This window comes from Leptonychotes weddellii, chromosome 10 (assembly GCF_054177405.1).
Source record: "Leptonychotes weddellii isolate Sample4059 chromosome 10, ASM5417740v2, whole genome shotgun sequence".
NCBI classification, from domain to species: Eukaryota; Metazoa; Chordata; class Mammalia; order Carnivora; family Phocidae; genus Leptonychotes; species Leptonychotes weddellii.
In genome coordinates this window covers 33197508-33216362 of record NC_138378.1, presented here as the reverse complement: position 1 = coordinate 33216362, position 18855 = coordinate 33197508, and the positions used below count along the sequence as shown (strand labels likewise).

The window sequence follows — 18855 nt, the reverse complement described above, 5'->3', positions numbered from 1 at the left end:
AAACTGGAGACAACCCAAACGTTCATCAGGAATAGAATGGATAAATAAATTGTGGCATATTCATACAATGGAATATTAGCAATGAGAATAAACAAACTACAAGTAGATGCAGCAATAGGAGAAAATCTCACATGCATAGTGTTTAACAAAAGAAACCAGATGCAATGGAATACTTATTATATGATTCCATCTACATTAACATTCAAAAACAGGCAACTAATTTATGGTGATGAAGGCCAGATTAGTAGTTACCATTGGAAAAAGAGAACATGTGGGAACCCCTGGAGTGTTTGTCATGTTTTCTTTCTTGATTTGAATGATGGCTACACTTGGTGAAAATTCAACAAGCTTGAAATTGCTTGTATTTTACTGCAATAAAAAGTTTATCTAAAAGTGCATATGATATGAGCAAACTTTGGGGAGTGATGGAAATGTACTATATTTCAATTGTGATGGTGATTATATGATCATATATATTTATTAAAACTCACCAAACTGTAGCCTTAAAGCTGGCGAATTTTATTATATGTAAACTATACCTAATAAAGCCAATTTTTTAAAAGTTTAAAGAGTTTAGGCAAAAGAATTCTACTCTCTGCACACAAAAGCAGTTTGAGAACAAATTCAGAATGAAAGCAACTGCATTCATTTATTCCTGTGCTTTATTTTGCAGGAGAAACAAATAAATCAATGGCTCAAATGTTTCAATGTGTATGAATTATTAGAATATAAGTCCTCAAAGGCAGAGATCCTATTTATATGTGAATCTCAGTACTAGCCAGTTGGAAAACTGAGCCTAGGGATTCTCACTGCAGTTCTAATTCATAATCTTCTAAATGTCTCCCAGTGTCACTAATGTGCTTGTATCAGCACATTTTTGTGGCTGTGCACAATAATGCTGCCAAACAACCACAAAACTTCATTTATTGCTCACGCATTGGGAGTCAGCTGGTGGGGGTGGCTAGGCAGCTCTCCTGATCTTCCACAGCTTGCTCCCATGCCTGGGGTGAGGCTAGCTATTGGCTGATAGAAGCTGGCCTCAACTGGAATGACCGTGGCAACTTGATTGGTTGTGATCCTCCAAGATGGTGCCCAGTGATGCTTGCCTCCTGGTATATCCTTGCCCTTGTGCACTCACCTCCCACATAAAATAGAGCTGTCCTGTGTAACTAATAGGATCCTCCAAAGATGACAGTCATTCCAGGGCTTGGTTACCAAAGACATTGTAGCTTCTGCCTTGCTCATTTGGACCACTCAGCTAACTAGAAGCCAGACCATGTTGTGAAGACACATAATCAGTCCTATGGAGAGATTCACATGGTGAGGAACCAAGGCCTCAACATCCAGCACCAACTTGCCAGACACATGTATGAGCCACCTTGGACGTGGACTCGTCAGTCCCAGCCAAGCTTTCCGATGACCACAACCTTTGAGCCAGAACCCTGAGCAAGAACCAACCAGCTAAGCCACTCCTGAATTCCTAAACCACAGAAACTCTGAAAGATAATAAATGCTTATTGTCTTGAGCTGCTAAATTTTATGATAATGTGATATGCAGTCATAGACAACTAATATACTTGACTCTATACCATGTAGCTCTCATCATTCAATAAGGTACCCTGGATACATTCTCATGGTGACAGCAGAGATGCAAGAGAACAAGTGGAGAGGAGACATGCAAGCACTTTTCAAATCTCTCCTTGCATCATCAGATCTCCAAAGATCCCTTTGGCCAAATTAAGTCAAATTACTCAGCTCAGAGTGGTAGGGCAGGGCAGGTTAGCTCACCTACTAAAGGAAGGCACTACAAATTTATATAGCAAAGAGCATGGTTGGTGGTTTTAAAAGGTGTCCACAAATTTTTTGGCACTGACCTATTCAAAAGGAAGGGCCTATTTCCCCTCTCTTTAATGTGGGCTGGACTTTGACTCCCTTCTAATGAATAAAATGTGGTGGAAGTGATAATGTGTGACTGCCCTGGCTGAGTCATAAAAAAGACTTCCTGGTTCTCTCCTCTCTCTTTCTCTCTCCCTCACTTTCTCTCTCCCTACCCCCCTCCCTCCTTTCATGGATTCTTGCTCTGACAAAAGACAACCACTTGTACTGAAGACAGTCAAGCAGATCTGTAGAGAAGTCTATATGGAAAAGAACTACCAACCACCAGAACCAATTTGCCACCATGATAGAGGTGGATCCTCTGGTCCCAGTCAAGTTTTCAGATGACTCCTGCCCTAGCCCATATCTCAAATGCAAAATCAACCTGAATATTTCTGACCCATAGGAACTGTGATAGATAATACAGTTTTATTGCTGTTGTAAGCCACTAAGTTATGGTATAATTCATTATGCAGCAATCAGTAACACAAGGAAAGATGAAGAATTAGAGATTTTATTTTTAACCACAGTTCAGGATTCTGGGCACAAACAACAGGATCCACTCTAGCTAGTTTAAGTAGAAAAGAAACATATTAAAGGGTACTGAAGAATCTGCAGGAGGGCCAGATTCTAGAGGCTATAAAAGCAACACCATTGCTCAAAGCACAGGGTATTCCTGCTCCAGCCAGGACTCCATTCTTGTTGAAGCTGGACTCCATTCTTGTTGAAGCTGGATTAAGGTATCTCAGCTTGTAACATTAAAGTGGGTAGCTGGGTGCCAGAATCTCCACCATTAATATCCTAGAAAGTTGGATGCCTTCACACCCCCTTCACCCAAAAGTGGAATCTGTGAAGTGCCAGCTTCATCTTCCTGCTCTCTTCCAACCAGAGGTCTTATACAGGTGCTTATAACTTTTGGAGTCTATCTGCAAAGGAGGATGGGAAAAAATGAGTTGTGGGCTCCATTCTTGGGGAGGTGTGATTTATAAGATAGGAAATACCCCAGTAATAGGAAGGGTGTCCAAAAGGTGCTGAGTAGCTAGAAAAATTGACAAATGCTCACTTCTTGTCTCATGTAAAATCATCATTACATTACTAAAATATAGACAATTAGAGAAATTACTGACATGTCTTCCTATTTCCTGGAACTCACATTGGTAAAAGAAATTCAACTCTAGTACCATTCCCAAGCAATTGTTAATGACCGCCTAGAGTTCTGTGCTAAGAGGAATTCTAGGCTCGGGTGGAAAGAAATCTGGGATCAAGCTGTAATGATGCCATGTGTGCTACGTATTTGGGTTAAATAATAGGTACCTACAAAAAGAAATGCCCTCTGTCTCTGTATTTTCTCTCCTTTCCTACAAGGAAAGTCTGAAAATACTCCATTACCTTTTACAATTGTTTAGACCAAAACTGTTCCCACTGACCAGACGCTATTTTAGTCATCTATCTGAAATGGCATGCAAGCCAATCCATGTCCCTATTGTATCACTCTAGTACTTGGTAGAACCCAGATATGTAAAACAGCTCTCTAGTGAAATATGGCCTCTTGTTCTGTCTCCTCCTCAACTGCTTACACTTATGTCATCCCCTGAGGGATCCCTGAGGAAGTGCAAATTCCACAAGATGCAGTTTAAATGTCACTGACCTATACCATTGCTATAACCAACTGTTAATCTCCAGAGCTCCTTCATTCATGCTCATTTTCTCTTTCCCGTCACTCAAATTCAGTCTATTGGTAAGAATAAATGGTGGACAAAGTCCCTACACTTTAACCCTTCTATTTTCCTGTCTGGATTGTCTGGATGGTGTGACTTTTCCCCATGTGAGTCAATAATGTTTATAGCACTAGAACTTCACATGATTTGCTGTCTTTTAGTCACCTCACAGAGACCAACTTCAGGGCTGACAAATAATAAGTCTACATTAAGTTACTTCATCTTCATCCTTGTGCTAATAGCAAGAGACTTCCCTATCTGAAGATTGAACATCACACCCGCTATGTCATGGTTTCAGTGGGGCACACTCCCCCCTTGCCTCCATTCTCCTTAGCCACTGTTGCTCAGAGTGCCCTCAGCTGTCTCATAATTATATTAGGAAGCAGGATATTTGCTCATGCCATAGAACAATGCTTCTCACACTTTAATGTACACACAAATCACCTGGGCATCTGTTTAAATGCAGATTCTATTTCAGCAGGAGGGGCCAAGACCCTACATTCCCATCAAGCTCCCAGGTGATGCTGATGCTTCTGGTCCATGCCACACCTTACCTAGCAAGGTTCTTCTAGACCCAGACTCACCCTAAATGGGAGGAACTTACCACTTTTCCTAGAACTCTACTTGTGTACCTTCTCTTCTTACCTCTTTCCTTTGGATCATATTCCTCCACCATCAATCCCCGAGACATTGGTGTTCATTCCTGCTCTACCCTTGATCATACTAGTTTTATTCATTCAATGAGCCAATAATCATTAAGCCCCTGCCATGAGCTAGACACCATGCTGTGCACTAGGGACACATCCATAAACAAGATTATCCCTGCTCACATGGAACTTATGATCTAAAGAGAAAGACATTAACAAATAACTACTTAATAATTACTTGTACTTGTGAGGAGTGCTAGGAATGGAAATTACAGGATGCTCTGAGAGCAAATAATAGAGAAAAATCTAATCAAGTCTCTTGGGCCCTTGGGGTTTCCACTTTGCGTGACTTCCTCTGGTTTCATATAAACTCAGCCTTATCTATGGTGAGGCAAAGCATTATAAGTTTCCCTGATAACCCTTTACCCTCCTCTTGACCACAGTCACTAGTTTGCACTTGGTATTTCATGGCCATACTCACCTTTGGAAGGAAGATGAGCATGGCATGGAGCTTACGGTTGACAGGTGTGTCTTGGACTTCCAAAGCTCCAAATTAATACTGGATTGCCTCATGTCATTCTTGCCCCTTGGCTCCCCTTGATAATGGTGCTGGCCATCTGCAATAGCAAGCTGTTCCCTCCCAAATTCTAGTCAACACTTCCCCTTGCTCAAAAATGACAGCAAATATAACACCCTAATTTCTTCCTCTCGTGACCTCTTTTGTTGATCTACTATTTAGAACTATGACTCAGCTACTGCCAGCAAATTACACTGATTAACACCAAGGTCTTTAATATTTATTCATTAAGAATGACAAGGTCCAAATCTAGTTGCCATATCAGAGATTCTGGCCTCCTTAGGCTCAGAAGGCTTAGCTAGCTGCAATAGTTGTCCTTTCCAGTCTCATAGGGTATCAGTTAGGCAAGAAAAAGAGAAAAGGTATGGATATTGCAGAACCATTATAACCTATGTAAGATAAGGTCTTCCATGGTTTCAGCCATAAAATTCATTCCTGTATGGTGTTATAGTCAAAGAAATATGATCTATTAGCCAAACTGTATCTGCAATGGAAGTTGAAGCTTTCCTGAAATCTTTTAAAAGTGGATTCCATTAGTTCAGTTTAAATTTAAGGAAAACTTTAAGTCCCGTTTCCTGTTATTTGTCCTTTTTAATATTTCACATCTAAAGTAACTGCCCAAATGTCTTCTCTCTCCTGCCTCTCCTAAAACTCTGCTAATTCCCCATCCAACCAGATCCACTGGACATCAACCCTTCATCACCAACTTCTCCCTCATGGGATTCGTTCTGCCAAAGTCTTATGACAATAGTTTTCATCTCTTTCTCTCTCTCCAGTGTCAGCTCAGCATGATCTGGCCCTGTCAGCCCTGTCACTCTGCCCAATGGCCTAACTTGGTCCAGGATCTTGAGGCAGATCTAGAATTCTTCCACCTAGGAATCTCCCACCCAGGAGGAAGAGAGGGCAAGTGTACATTCTCTTGCATTGTCTGTGCTTGGTTTTGTCACTGCCACTTCATTAACCCAAAGAATTAACTCCTATTACTTCAAGGAAAGGGACCATGGCAATTATTATTAACATTCCAGTCTTTGCTGATTAAGAAAATAGAAAATGGAAAAAAAAAAAAAAAAGCTAGTGTGAAATAAGTAAACTTCATATTTAACTGACTAGCATCTGCATTCAATTAAAAAATATATGTATATATATAGTCTGTATGCAAATCTTTATACACACACACACAGACTCTGTACTAGATGCATCACTTCTCCAATCCTGCCAAGAGTATAAGTCCTCCCATGTCCCTTCACCATAATCCTTTCTCCACAACCCACATGCTGGGATCCACAGATGCCTGTCCCTTAATTAACTTAGTTAATACTTATCACATATCACCAACATTTTTAAACTTTACCTTAGCATATTGCTTTTCATGAAATGTCCAAAGTGTTCGACATTAGGAGTCCTAAGTATGTTGTACTTTTAGGACTCTTGGAGGGATAGACTCTAATCAAGCATTTTTGACTCATATCTGACTTTCTGCTCTAGAGTAAACCCCATAAATCCTTACCCTGGGAGTGAGCTCTGAGCCATTAGTCGTGAATGTTAATTGTGTACAACATTAATGGAGAATGTGGATGACACTGGCTTCCTGACCTGCAGCTTTGTTTCATAATCCCTGGCTTGCCAGCTGGGACTTTGATGGGGCATTTTACAGCACAGCCTTTGCTACCCTCGTGAAACATTACAATCACATAAAATGTGCTGTAGGATTGTCAGTAATATGGAGCCTGATCTTGGCATCTGTGCCATAATCATCTCTTCTCATCACTTCACTGCCCACTTAGGAGTCTTTGGAAGGCTTCCTCTCCTATGAATAGGGGTGTGGAGCTTAATCAGTCATGCCTGGCAAAAACACCCTCATTTCCAATTCCAGTTCAACAACTCACCAAAGGTGGTGTCGGGAAGTTCTCTTAACTTCCCTGTTCTCTTATTTAATTGGCATTTCCTCTCAGTCTCCAGAGCAGTCAATTCCCTCTTTCAGGTATGGAATACTCTGGAAGGCCTGTTGTAGATGCTCAAAACAACTTACACACACACCAATCAAAACTCAAGCCAAAGGCACACGGCGACCACTTAACCTGCTTTGAGTTCTACCAAGCAGAACCTTGGCACCAGAAAAATTGTCCAAATTCCTGTCTTAGTGAGATATTAGGAATATGTCTGAACCAAATATTGGAATCAATGACATGATTCTTGTCCCTTCCCAGTTCCATAGTGTCTATAGAAAAAATAAATTATCTAGTGCCTCCCTAAGTTTCCATGCTGCCTGTGACCCCAATGCAGGACACAATGTAGACTTTCCCCTACTGCTTGGAGTCAATCACTAGCTGGTTTCACCCAACTTTCTGGTAAATGGAAGAGCAATTTACAGCACAAGTATGAACAAATCCATTAGTATGGGGAGCAAGAACCAGGGTCCACTTTGAGCATCAACTTATACTGGCCCATTATCTCTCAAAGATAATGGGCCAGTACTGCTGGGTTCAGGGGTTAGTTCAGCCTGACCTGCTTCTGCCCCAGCAGAACTGGCCTCTGATGGCCTTTGTGGGGTGCTCTTCTGAAGTCAGGAAATAAGGCGGCTGTGTACCTTGCAGGGAAGAAGAGCTGGGTACGTGCTACTGATGGGAATGGTATCACTAGTGTGAGCACAGTACTCTTGATTCAAGAATAGACCCTTTCTTCTTTATGTGGATGTTGTTGATTTTGGCAAATGCATAAATAGGCAAATGGGAACCAAGAGGGACCAGAGGGGAGGGAATTCCACTCCTTCCCTTGTTCAAGCCTAAACATGCTGGTGTTCTTTCAGGCTCTCAAACACTCTAATGCTAAGTGTCATGGCACAATGCCCTTGGTCTCCAAATCGGCTGCACATCCCAATCATCTGGGAGCTTTCAAGAATCCCAATGTCCAACTCTCAGCCCATCCCAGTTATATCCAAATGGCTGAGGGAGGGGGCCAGGCATCAGTAGTTTTTAAAGATCCCCTAAATGTTCCCATGTGCAGTAATTTGGGAACTACCAACAAAGTGGTTATGAGCACAGACCCTGGGGTCAGATCTGGGTTTGAATCCTTGTTCCACAATTTACCAGCTATGTGAGTTAAAGCTAGTGAGCTGCTTAAACTGTGTTTCAACACTCTCATTTTCAAAATGTAGTATTTTACAAATAAGACTAGCATTACCTCAGAGGGTTTCTATGAGAATTAAATGATGTATTATTTGCAAAATGTTTAAATCAATTCCTCATATGTGCTAAGAGCTATAAAAGTCTGTTAAAAAGAAAAACACACATGTGAGCTCATTGCTACCTTAGGGCCTTTGCTCTTGTTGTTCTGTCTGGAGTTCACCTTTCCTGACCCTCAGGGCCAAAAGGTAGCCCATCTACCCCAGCTACACTCTATCTTGGTGCCCTTTATTATTCTCATGTACACACTTATATGTATATTTATTGAATATATTTTGATCATCTGCTCCACTAGAATGTAAATCCATCAAGAGGAGGCTCTGCCCTATCTCTAGAACAATGCCTGAGTAAATGAGTGCATGAGAGAATGCAGACGCTGGGGTGCATCTAATTCACTAGTAATATGAAGAGCAGGCATTCAAGGAAAGATGTCCAGGCCTTTTGACAGAGACCCTTCCACAGGCTCCAAAGTGCTCATGGTTCAAATACAACCTTTGGGTTTGCTGTGGGTGAGACTTCACAGCTGGAAAGAGGTACACACGTTAGCATCCCTAATTAAGCCTTGTGCATCCCCAATTAAGCCTTGTGCAATAAGAACCTTGCCTGTAAACAAGCAAAGTGGCCTCTCCCTGAAAATCTAGAGCCGATGAAATTGCACTCCAGATAATTACCTCATTTGAATTCTCTCATTTCATTTCAGTAAATAGTTCATATTTATTTTATTTAGTCTAAAGCTGGTCTATTTTCATTTTATAAATTGCTGCCCCTCCAACCAGGGTCACCAGTAATCTCACTATGTGGGTATGAGAGATTAACCTCTGAGAATTTTAAACAGAATGAAATACATGAGGACCACATCAAAGGTGGGGAAGATATGTATATCTTCTACAGAATGCATGGTGCAGATTAGCAATAAGACGTCATGGGTACCAGGGCAGTCTCTGTGCATCTCATTAGGATTCGACATTTCCATTTAGGTTAATCATCCTACAGATGTGTTCCATTTCATGGAAGATGAGACATCCTAACCTGGAACGCCAAGCCATCCTGAGGGTGATGTGGATTGCAGAGTCACCTCCCTGTACGGATACATGTGTAAATGCAGTGTGGATCCCCCACAGATGCGTGCACCCATCCCTGCACATTTCAGATCCTAGCTGCAAAGTTGCTGACTGGGAAGCTGAGAACTGAAGTCAGCTGAAGGTCCACTGGGCATGATGAAGGCTCCTGGGTGTCAGAATCTATGAGAAGTCACGGAAATTACTAAAATATGATTTACAGTAATGTTTTGGGAACAAGGATGTGACTTAATTTGAACTTTTCTCTCCATTTCATCATCACAAGAGAGGCAACATGGCCCATATAGATTTCCCAAGGTCAGTGGTCTGCCTTCTCAAGAGTTCATGGCAGTCTTGACTGAACTTAATCAGAAGAAATTTCACAGAGGGTCCCCAGGCCTCAGTACGGGCCCTGGCCCCCTATACCTCCTCCACCTGTGGTACCCAGAACAGTGATCCTTCCTCACCTTCAGGTTCAAAAACCTGGAGACCTCCAGACCCTCAAGCAGCAAAGCAAGGCACTGGGAAGCTCAGAGGTGGACTCTACCTAAGGCAAGCTCCTCATGAACAACGTTTCACAGGGGCTGCCGACCAAAATGTACTCTGGGGCGCCTGGGTGGCTCAGTTGGTTAAGCAACTGCCTTCGGCTCAGGTCATGATTCTGGAGTCCCGGGATCGAGTCCCACATCGGGCTCCCTGCTCAGCTGGGGGTCTGCTTCTCCCTCTGACCCTTCCCCTCTCATGCTCTCTGTCTCCCATTCTCTCTCAGATAAATAAATAAAATCTTAAAAAAAAAATGTGCTCTGGGTAGATGGGTGACAATTTGTCAGAACAGCACAGTTTGAAGCTTTCTGTTAACCAGCACTTTGTTGTAAGAGATTGCCTAGCAGGTGTCAGCCAGGCAATATGATCCTTACCCTCATTTTTTTTTTTTTAAAGATTTTATTTATTTATTTGAGAGAGAGAGAATGAGAGACAGCACGAGAGGGAAGAGGGTCAGAGGGAGAAGCAGACCCCCCGTTGAGCAGGGAGCCCAATGTGGGACTCGATCCCGGGACTCCAGGATCATGACCTGAGCCGAAGGCAGTTGCTTAACCAACTGAGCCACCCAGGCACACTCTTACCCTCATTACTGTCCACTGGAGGTCCACAGTGCCGTCCCCACAGGACCACCACGAGATGTTACTATTGATCTAACAGTTGACTCATGGTCAGGGATCAGATCTACACCATCCAGCTGCTTTTTACTTCATGTACATTTTAAGGATAAGAATATGTATGCTTTGCTCACCAAACTAAACAATCTCCTTCTGGTCCTCTCCCCTCCCCCCTCCCACAGCTGCTAGATGAGTGCTTCTCAAACACTAATATGCACCCAAATCACCTGGACATGTTTTAAAATGCAGATTCTGATTCAGGAGGTCTGAGACAGTGCCTGAGACTCTGCATTTCCACCAGGCACCCGGGCAGTACAACACTGCTGACCCAGAACCACATATCAAATAGCAGCTATCTAGAGCTTCTGTATTCTCCCTCCTCAAATACATCAAAATCTAATCATTGAAAGGGACTTTGGACCACGAAGGTTCAAATGAGAGGGGAGGCTTGGTGTGTTTCCATCCTCAGGAGTATTTGCCATTTTAGAAAACTAAGAATACCTTGCCAAAGGAATGACGGCATTCTCATGGAATTCTGGAGCTGGGGTAGTTTGAGTTAAGCCCGGAACATCCTTCTCAAATCATCAGAAATCCTGACTATTGCCTGTATCCTGAGGCCCCACTTGTAATGAGCAGTGTCTAGCCATGAGGCCAGTGCCATCTGTGTGGCTGAAGCAGATGCAAAGGGGAGGTAAGGGCCCCAGAATGACAGGACGCAAGGCCTCCCTTCCTTCACACAACCACCTACCTGGATCTCTGCTGCCGGTTGCCTCTGCATCAGGCAGGACCACCTCTTCTGCAGGCTCAGCTGACCATAAATTCTGCTTTAAGACCTGTTCTCTATACAGACATCACCGCAAAAAAAGGTAGCCGGTGGCAGGAAGTGGTTAAAACCAACTCATGGCTTTATCATCCAGAGCAGCTGATGGGAGAAGAGCATAAGTGAAGCTCCCCCAATTGCTCTTCCCCCACCTTGTTCCTCCTAGGATTATTTTATTTATAGCTAGGAAAAAATAATTACCTACAGCTGTGTTTCTCAGGTGCAGGGCACTTAAGGCAGCACTCCCACCCACTGGGTCCCTGCTTGCTGAGCACACCCCTGGGAGGAACCTCCTGACCCCCTTCTCCACAGCCCTGTGACCTCCCAGCATCTTCTAGTCTTGCGGGGACTCAGGTTATCAGCCAGTGACCTTCCACACGGGCCCTCTCTATGACTTGTCTGGGATCAATAGACTGATTTCTTTATTCCATTGCATTATCAGATGAATGGATTTGAAAGACAAATAGCTCCCCTCTAGGTCCTTCCTGGAGTTAGAACAGACCCTGTGCAGTGATTAGCTTAGCAGAGTGCTTAGTAGCCAGAGCTCCAAACACATTCAGATGGAATCCTAGGATGCCAGTTCCTTAACTTGTCAGTGTCCTCATCTGAATGGTGTGGATGATAATGGCACCGACCCCACAGGGGCAAGGATTAAATAAATGCACGCCAAGTATTTACTCACATGTTTGAGCAGACGAGGTATGCAACACATGGTAGCAATTACTACATGGGTGGTGGTGAGGGAGGGAGAAACTGGAGCCATAGAATTAAAGCTGGAAGAGAGGTCACCTGGGCCAGGGCATTACAAACTTTATGGAGCATGAGAATCACCTGGGAGCACAGATTGCCGGGCTCCCCCCAAGATGACTGGACTCAGTAGGTTGGGGTACAGCCCATGAATTTGCGTATCTAACAAGCCCCCAGGTGATGTTTTTAGAACCAAGTAGCTAGACTAACCCTTTTTCTGATGCAAGATGTAGTCCCACGTCTCCGATTCCTGTAAGATCTCTTGGAAGCTCTGTTGGGCAACTCCTACGATGGTAGAAGAAAGGAAATGAATCCTCACTGGTGATCTATAATGAATCATGAGCTTTAAATATATTACTTTATCCTCACAATAACTCATGAGGTTAATTATAGTTGTTCTCTTGTTTTGTTTTCTTTGTTTTTTAAGATGATGACGCTGAGGCTAAGATGCCTTTGACACTTTCACAGAAAAAATTGAGGAGTCAGGATTTGAACCCAGTCCCTGAGGTTTTTTTTTTTTTGAAGATTTTATTTATTTATTTGAGAGAGACAGAGAGAGAGGGAGAGAGAGAGGGCATGCACAGAAGGAGAGGAAGAGGGAGAAACAGACTCCTCACTGAGCAGGGAGCCCAATGCGGGGCTCGATCCCAGGAACCCGGGATCATAACCTGAGCCGAAGGCAGACACTTAACTGATTGAGCGACCCAGGTGCACTGAGTCCCTGAGATCTTGTGTCAGTGATGTTCAGGTGTATCTGGGAACCCGTACCTTATGGTGCCCTATAGATGAGCAGCTGTTAAAAGTTAGGCTATATTTTTGTTTTCATACTGAGCTACAATCTACCTAGTCATGGTTTTTGGATCTTCAGTAGAATTGAAAAAGACTTAATATTTTTAATATTATTTGGGTAGAGAGAGGACAATCATAACCTTCGGTGCACATTTGATCATGATTAAGTGTGTAGGTCCCAACCACGGGTTTCTATGTTCAAATCCTGACTCCCCACTTCTTATCTGGGTGACTCTGGGCAAGGTTGTAACTGATCTGTGCCCCCACTTTCTTAAATCTGTAACATGAGAATAGTATTAGTACCTTCATCAGAATAGTGAGTGGAGAAAAAAACAGTTTAATGCATATACAGAGTGACATGACCATTTTAGCTTTTATTATTTCAATCTATACAGACTTTGTAAAGCCTTCATAAAGTCCTTTGTGACTGAGGTCTTAAAAATTGGAGACGTCAGAGTTTTTTCCGCCCTTTATGATATGACTACAGAATATTTAGCAGCGTCTTTGAAGTCCTCGCTGCTGATGAGAGGTGCTGGATAAAAACAACATCAAGAGCAGCTGTGCATTTCATCAGCAAGAAACCTGAATTAAACCAACCAAGCTGCTATGTAGTTACTCTGTTTTCTGGCAGAGGTGATTTGGCTTCTTGTATTTTAAGGTAGAGAAATGGAGTCTTCAAGGTGTTAAAGAAGACCACCCACGCATGTCCCAACCAGAGCCTCCTAAAACTCCAGGAAAGCCAAAGGAGGGGAAGATAAAAATACTTAATCATCAAAGGCAAGGGGATATTTTACTGATTGGCAAAAATCATTCTTTAAGTTAAATAAATAATACAAATGATGAGACAAAGGAATACAAGTATTATTTATACCTTGTGTCCTAGATTGATTGGTTAAAAAAAAAAAAAAGCCTGAATTCTCCTCCCCTCCCTGAATGCTTGCCCTTGGCAATGTGACTTTTCAGTCCTTCCCACCAAAAGGTGGAGTCTATTTCCTCAATTCTTGATTCTGGGCTTGGCCACAGGACTTGTTTCAGCCACAAGGATGCGGCAGAAGTGATGCTATGGCAGGACCCCAAGAGGCCCAGGCTTTTATTACCACATTGCCATCACATCATGAATAAGCCCAGGCTAGCCTGCTGGAGAATGAGACACCTGGCCCAGTCATCCTCATTGCCCCAGACAAGTGAGGACATCCAAGACCAGCCAGCCACATCCGTTTTATTGGGTGATTACAGACTCATGAGCGAGCCCAGTCAAGCTCAGTCGGGTCTGGTCCAGAACAGCAGAACCACCCAGCTGATCCAGAGGCTCATGAGACTCATGAGAAATAGGGTTCATAGGGTTCACTGTTTCATCCCTCTGGGTTAAGCTGTTTTTTCTCATACACCCACTGTAGAGTTGGTAGGAATAAAACCACAACAACCACCATATTAAAAGCAAGAATAGTACTACTGGTAGAGTTTGAATGGCAGAAAATTGTTAGGATTCAACCATTTTTAACTTACAAAAATAGGAATTTCATGTGGGCCAACCTAATATTATTCAGTACTTTTCACATGTCAAGCACCATTTTATATGAATTGTCTCATTTAATCTTTACAACAATTCTATGAAGTAGATACTAATATCTCCATTTTACCAGTGAGGACATCTAGGCTCAGTAAGTATCTGTCAGAAGAATGAATAAAAGAAAGGGCAACAGTTCTCAAGGTCACATGACCAATACCTAGTGGGACAGGAATTTGAGCTTAGATTGGATTGATTCTTCTGCCTACATACTTTCTACAACAGGAAGTAGGTGTTAATGACATTTATCAACCATTCACTAGGCATCGGCTGTTCTAAGACCTCCACGTGCCTTATCTCGTTTAACCATCACATATAGCCTTGAAAAATAGGTGTGATTTATGCATGGGGAAGCCAAGGCACTCCAGCGCTCAGTAATTTAACCAAAGTAATACAGAAAATAAATGGCTAGGCCAGAACTTGAACCCAGCCAATGTTCCAAAAACTGTGGTCAACTATACATGGCACCTTTCAAGGAAATGATTAAGGAGAAATAGAAGGAGAGAATGGGGTTTCTCATAAGCAGAACCCTAGTAAATGTTTTGCATCTCTGAACTTAAGCCTGTATTAGCCCAGCTTCACTGTAGTTAAAACTCCCATTTTATAAAGGCTCTTCCTTTCTAAGAGGGCATGCATGGTCTTTTCTCATCTATTGCCAAATCATTACACAGCAACTTTTGGGAAACCAGGTTCAATCTTCTCCTGGAGACGTGCGAGGAGACTGTTCTGTCAAGTCCTTGGAGAAGCTCCCTAGTTCTCCACAAAGCCAACCCCTGTAGCCTGAGATATTCACCTCAGTATCACACCTCTGAATTAAGGCGCCATTGCCAGAAAGCCCTTGCAAAAATGCAGGTATGTTACCTGTAAAGGTTAATATGAATTAATTTGTATTATGCAAACTTAAGTCAAGGGATGATGGAGTGAGCCTGGTGTCATGTGAGCAGGGATGGTGAGGACTGTAGCAAATTGGGGAGTCCATGTCCCCTCTAAATGGAGACGCTGCTACTAACATCAAGTCCATTGATAGCGGCAGATGTTTTCAGTTTACCAAAGAAGCCAAAACATCTAGCTATTTTGGGGTAGTTTCCCTTTATTATGAGGGAAAACTGATACACTGGGCTTGAACTTGGTCTGCAGGAGGCTAGTTTGTGACACTGTGCTTAGATCAATATATCATTTCCTTAAGGGAGAACCACTCCAAGGGTTGTCCCCGCACCAGCGACACCAACAGCACCTGGGAACTGGCTGAGAATGCAAGCTCTCTGGCCCCATCCCAGATTCCTTAATCCAAATCTCTGGGGGTATGAGCCAGATATCTGGGTTTAAGCCTCTAAAAGGTGATTCTTTTATAAATCAAGATATGAGTGGTCCAGAAGCAGAAGTATCAAATGTGCAAGGAGTCAAGGGCAGGTTCTGGGGCTGACGGAGGGGAAAGGATCCAGCCCTCTCTGTCAGGAAGAGGAAGAGGAAAGGGATGGTGTGTGACAAGACTGGAAAAAGCATCCTGGGAGCTCTGCAAACAGGACTGTCACCTTGGACAGACAGGTCACTCTTCCTTCAAAGCCAAGACACCCGGCTTTCTGAGGCTGGCATCTCCTCCTCTCCCAACTCCCAGGAAAGTGACACTGTGTTCCCATATCAGAGCAGTGTCAGTGTGAAATCTGTTCCAAAGCGTGTCTCTAAAGTTGTCACCATTTTAGCTAATTAGTCAAAGGCTTCCATCTGCCTAGTGGCTCACCACACTTCTCATATTAATTTTTTATGCAAATGTGGTGATTTGGGGGAGGAAGGATGTCACGCAGAGTGATAGGTACCTCCCTGGAGCCAGAGTAAGATACATCCTTAAGGTACAATCAACAAAATCTCCAGAAAGGTCGTGTTGAACCAAGCTTTTGTATTTGGGTTCTTTGATGCTTAGAAATAACTTCAATTAAAGTCATGGGAGATGTGTGATAAATATATACTGACCTAACCTCCCTACTGTAATCTTAACTGTTTAAGAAGCTGGCCACCAAGCCAATCAATCAAAGCACTGTTCAATTAATTTCTCCTTCCTTCTTCTTTTATTCCCCCTCATTTTTTTTTTTTTTTTTGCTTAGCCATGTAATCTTATTGTATTCTTTCCTTCTTTATATTATTTGCTGCCTTCTTTTTAAAGAAGCTGACTTACCTTTCAAGAACAAATTCCATTGTAGCAGTGCCCTCACGGATGATAAGGCAGTAGATTAAAACCCAGGAGTAGCTTGAAATGCTGGGGATGATTTGAAAGAAAGGGTCAATTGTCTCGTATTAATTCAGTAATAACTGGAGAGACATTATTCGTATTGCCTCCTTCCAGGCAGAACTATCTGGTGTCTCATGAAGTTCAGTGCCACTGTAAAGGAAAGTAAAATAAAAAATTGGATACAGGCCAGTTCTGACTCCAATACTGACCCCACCTTTAGTTTCTACTTACAGATGTTCATGTTGGGATAGAAATTAGACTCTGGGTTCAGATCATTTCCTTCCCCCTGTATCAGATAGCTATTGCTGCATACAAAGCGTGCCAATACTTAATGGCTTAAAACAACAACCATTTAGTTAGCTAAGAATTCTGTGGGCCTACCCAACAGTTCTGTTGATTTAGGCTGGGTACCACCACGTGACTCCATCATGTGGTCAGCTGGAAGGTTGTCTAAGGGCTTACTGGTCTAGGATGGCCTCACTTTCTGTGGACCACTAGCTTTTGGGGAAAGTCATAAAGATGGCATGATAGACAGTGTTGGTGCCCTGCCCAAATTCCCCAGGATCCCTTCTGCTGGTTCTTTGTGCCTGTCCCCCAGCTGGGCAGTGCTTTGCTGCTAAGGAGTGGCCCCTGTGACCCTTTCAGAGGGTTGCCCTTGGGTTACTGCAGCTTCCTCCCCAGGCCTGACAGCTGGGAGTTGCTGAGAGTTACATCCTCCCGCTGGCCTCCAGCCCAGGATGAAAACCCCGCTCCCTTACTTCAATGGGGATAAACTCTGAGGCCTAAATGATGCTCTAGAACACTCCACAGGATCAGGCAGAGGCTGGGAATTTGCCGCCCTCTTCCCTGCCCTTCCCTACCCTCAACTCCCTCCTGGGAGCACTTCCTTAGGAGAACATTGGCCTGTATCAGGGTCTGTTTCCAGAGATCCCAATCTAAGAAAGCTGGTCTAACCCAGCTGTCTTTAAACTGAGCACAGAGCGGCCCTGTTTGTCTACGGGATATGTATGTGGTTTCTTCACAAAGGGTCACCTGAAGATAGTTTCCTAGCCAAAGAGCGTTTAAAATGAAAACCACCTCAAACAGCCCAGGCTTTCCTGTAGGTGAAAAGACAAACACGCAAAGAAGTGAAGCCACTCATGGGAAGGCACACTGCCTGGGAGGATAGAACAAATTCAGGGGGCCTTGGACCTGAGTCACATTCACTTGTGTCACTAAACTTGGGGACTCCCACTGGATTCCACTGAGAGCCAGGCCCCCGAGAGAGGGAAGACAGTTGTGCAGAGGGACAAGCCATGGGAGCTCCTTAGCGAGATGGGGTGCTGCCTGGTTCATGAATCCTTTAATAATGCCATTACATCTTTAAAATTTAAAAAAAAGAGAGAAAAAAGAAAGAACCATGGTATCTGCATCCTGGGAAACTGGGGCTTCAGAACTGGCCCTGCCCTTGTGATCTTCCCTCCCCACACCTCCTCCCCTCCATCTCTGCCTCCCCAAGTCCCCATCCTTGCTCCCTCCTCCTCTCTCTTTCTCATCACTTGCCTTTGGCCCTTCCTCCTGCTTCCTCTTTCCCCTCCTCTCCCTCCTCCCTCTTCCTCCTCACCCCTCCCTCCTCTTCCCCCATCCTGCCCTGCTCCCCGCTCCCTCCTCCTCCTCTTCCTTCCCCTTCTCTTCCTCTCTCTCTGGCTCACCATCTTCATCATCTTCATGAGTACTGCTAGCTTCTCGGCCATCCCTTTCCTCTGAAGAACTTCCCTTCTACTAATTTCTGTTTGTTTTCACAAGTGAAGACTTGTGAGCCAGCGACTGGGCAAAACACACAAATCTGGACAGCAGGTAGGTCCCAGGCGCTGCAATCAGCAGCTCTGCCACGGGGAGACTGGGTGCGAACGCGAAGCCCTCCCTCCCGCCTCCGCCCTTCTCACCGGAGGCATCTTATTGGCCTTTCAGTTCACAGATCCACAGGGCGTGATTTATCGAATGTGAATTGGATGTGAAAATACTGTCAAGCTTCTGGAACTAGGAAGATATTTAGATCACTCCACTCACGTACAGCATATTTATGAAAGGAAAAGGAAATGGGTGGATTATAAATGAGAAAAACCTGGAAGAAAAAAACGCTATCCTTCCCAAAGTCCGTCTTTTTACCAACTTCTTTACAAAAGGCAGAGCCTATCGGTAAATACCTTACGTTGGTCGAGTGTGACAATTTCTGGCTCCTTTCAAAAGAGGCAGCCTTCGGGATTTCCACAGGGACTCCCCCAGATCTGCCCACCCCTACGCTTCTGCCCCTCCCCCGGCCCCACTCCGGGGCAACCACCAAGTCCAGCGCGGGAACTGTGAGCTCAGGGAAGTCAGAGAAATCATTGCGCCTCTCCATCTTTCTGGAGACGCAGAAATAGGGGCCCACAGAGGCGAGGGCTACACGAGAGATCCCAAGAACCAAACTACGGCTGGCACTGGTCTGAGAGTCAAGAGTCCCAGGCCTGGATCC

The 18855-nt window shown here is 43.8% G+C and overlaps 1 long non-coding RNA gene across 1 annotated transcript; it reads right to left on the bottom strand.

The window, feature by feature from the left end:
- Positions 1 to 2372: 2372 nt before the first annotated feature.
- Positions 2373 to 17699, bottom strand: LOC115937962 (uncharacterized). Its single transcript, XR_004073171.2, has 3 exons — positions 16308 to 17699; positions 11992 to 12066; positions 2373 to 2801 (listed from the first exon to the last, which is right to left on the bottom strand). It is a non-coding gene; the product is annotated as an uncharacterized LOC115937962 (long non-coding RNA).
- Positions 17700 to 18855: the final 1156 nt, after the last annotated feature.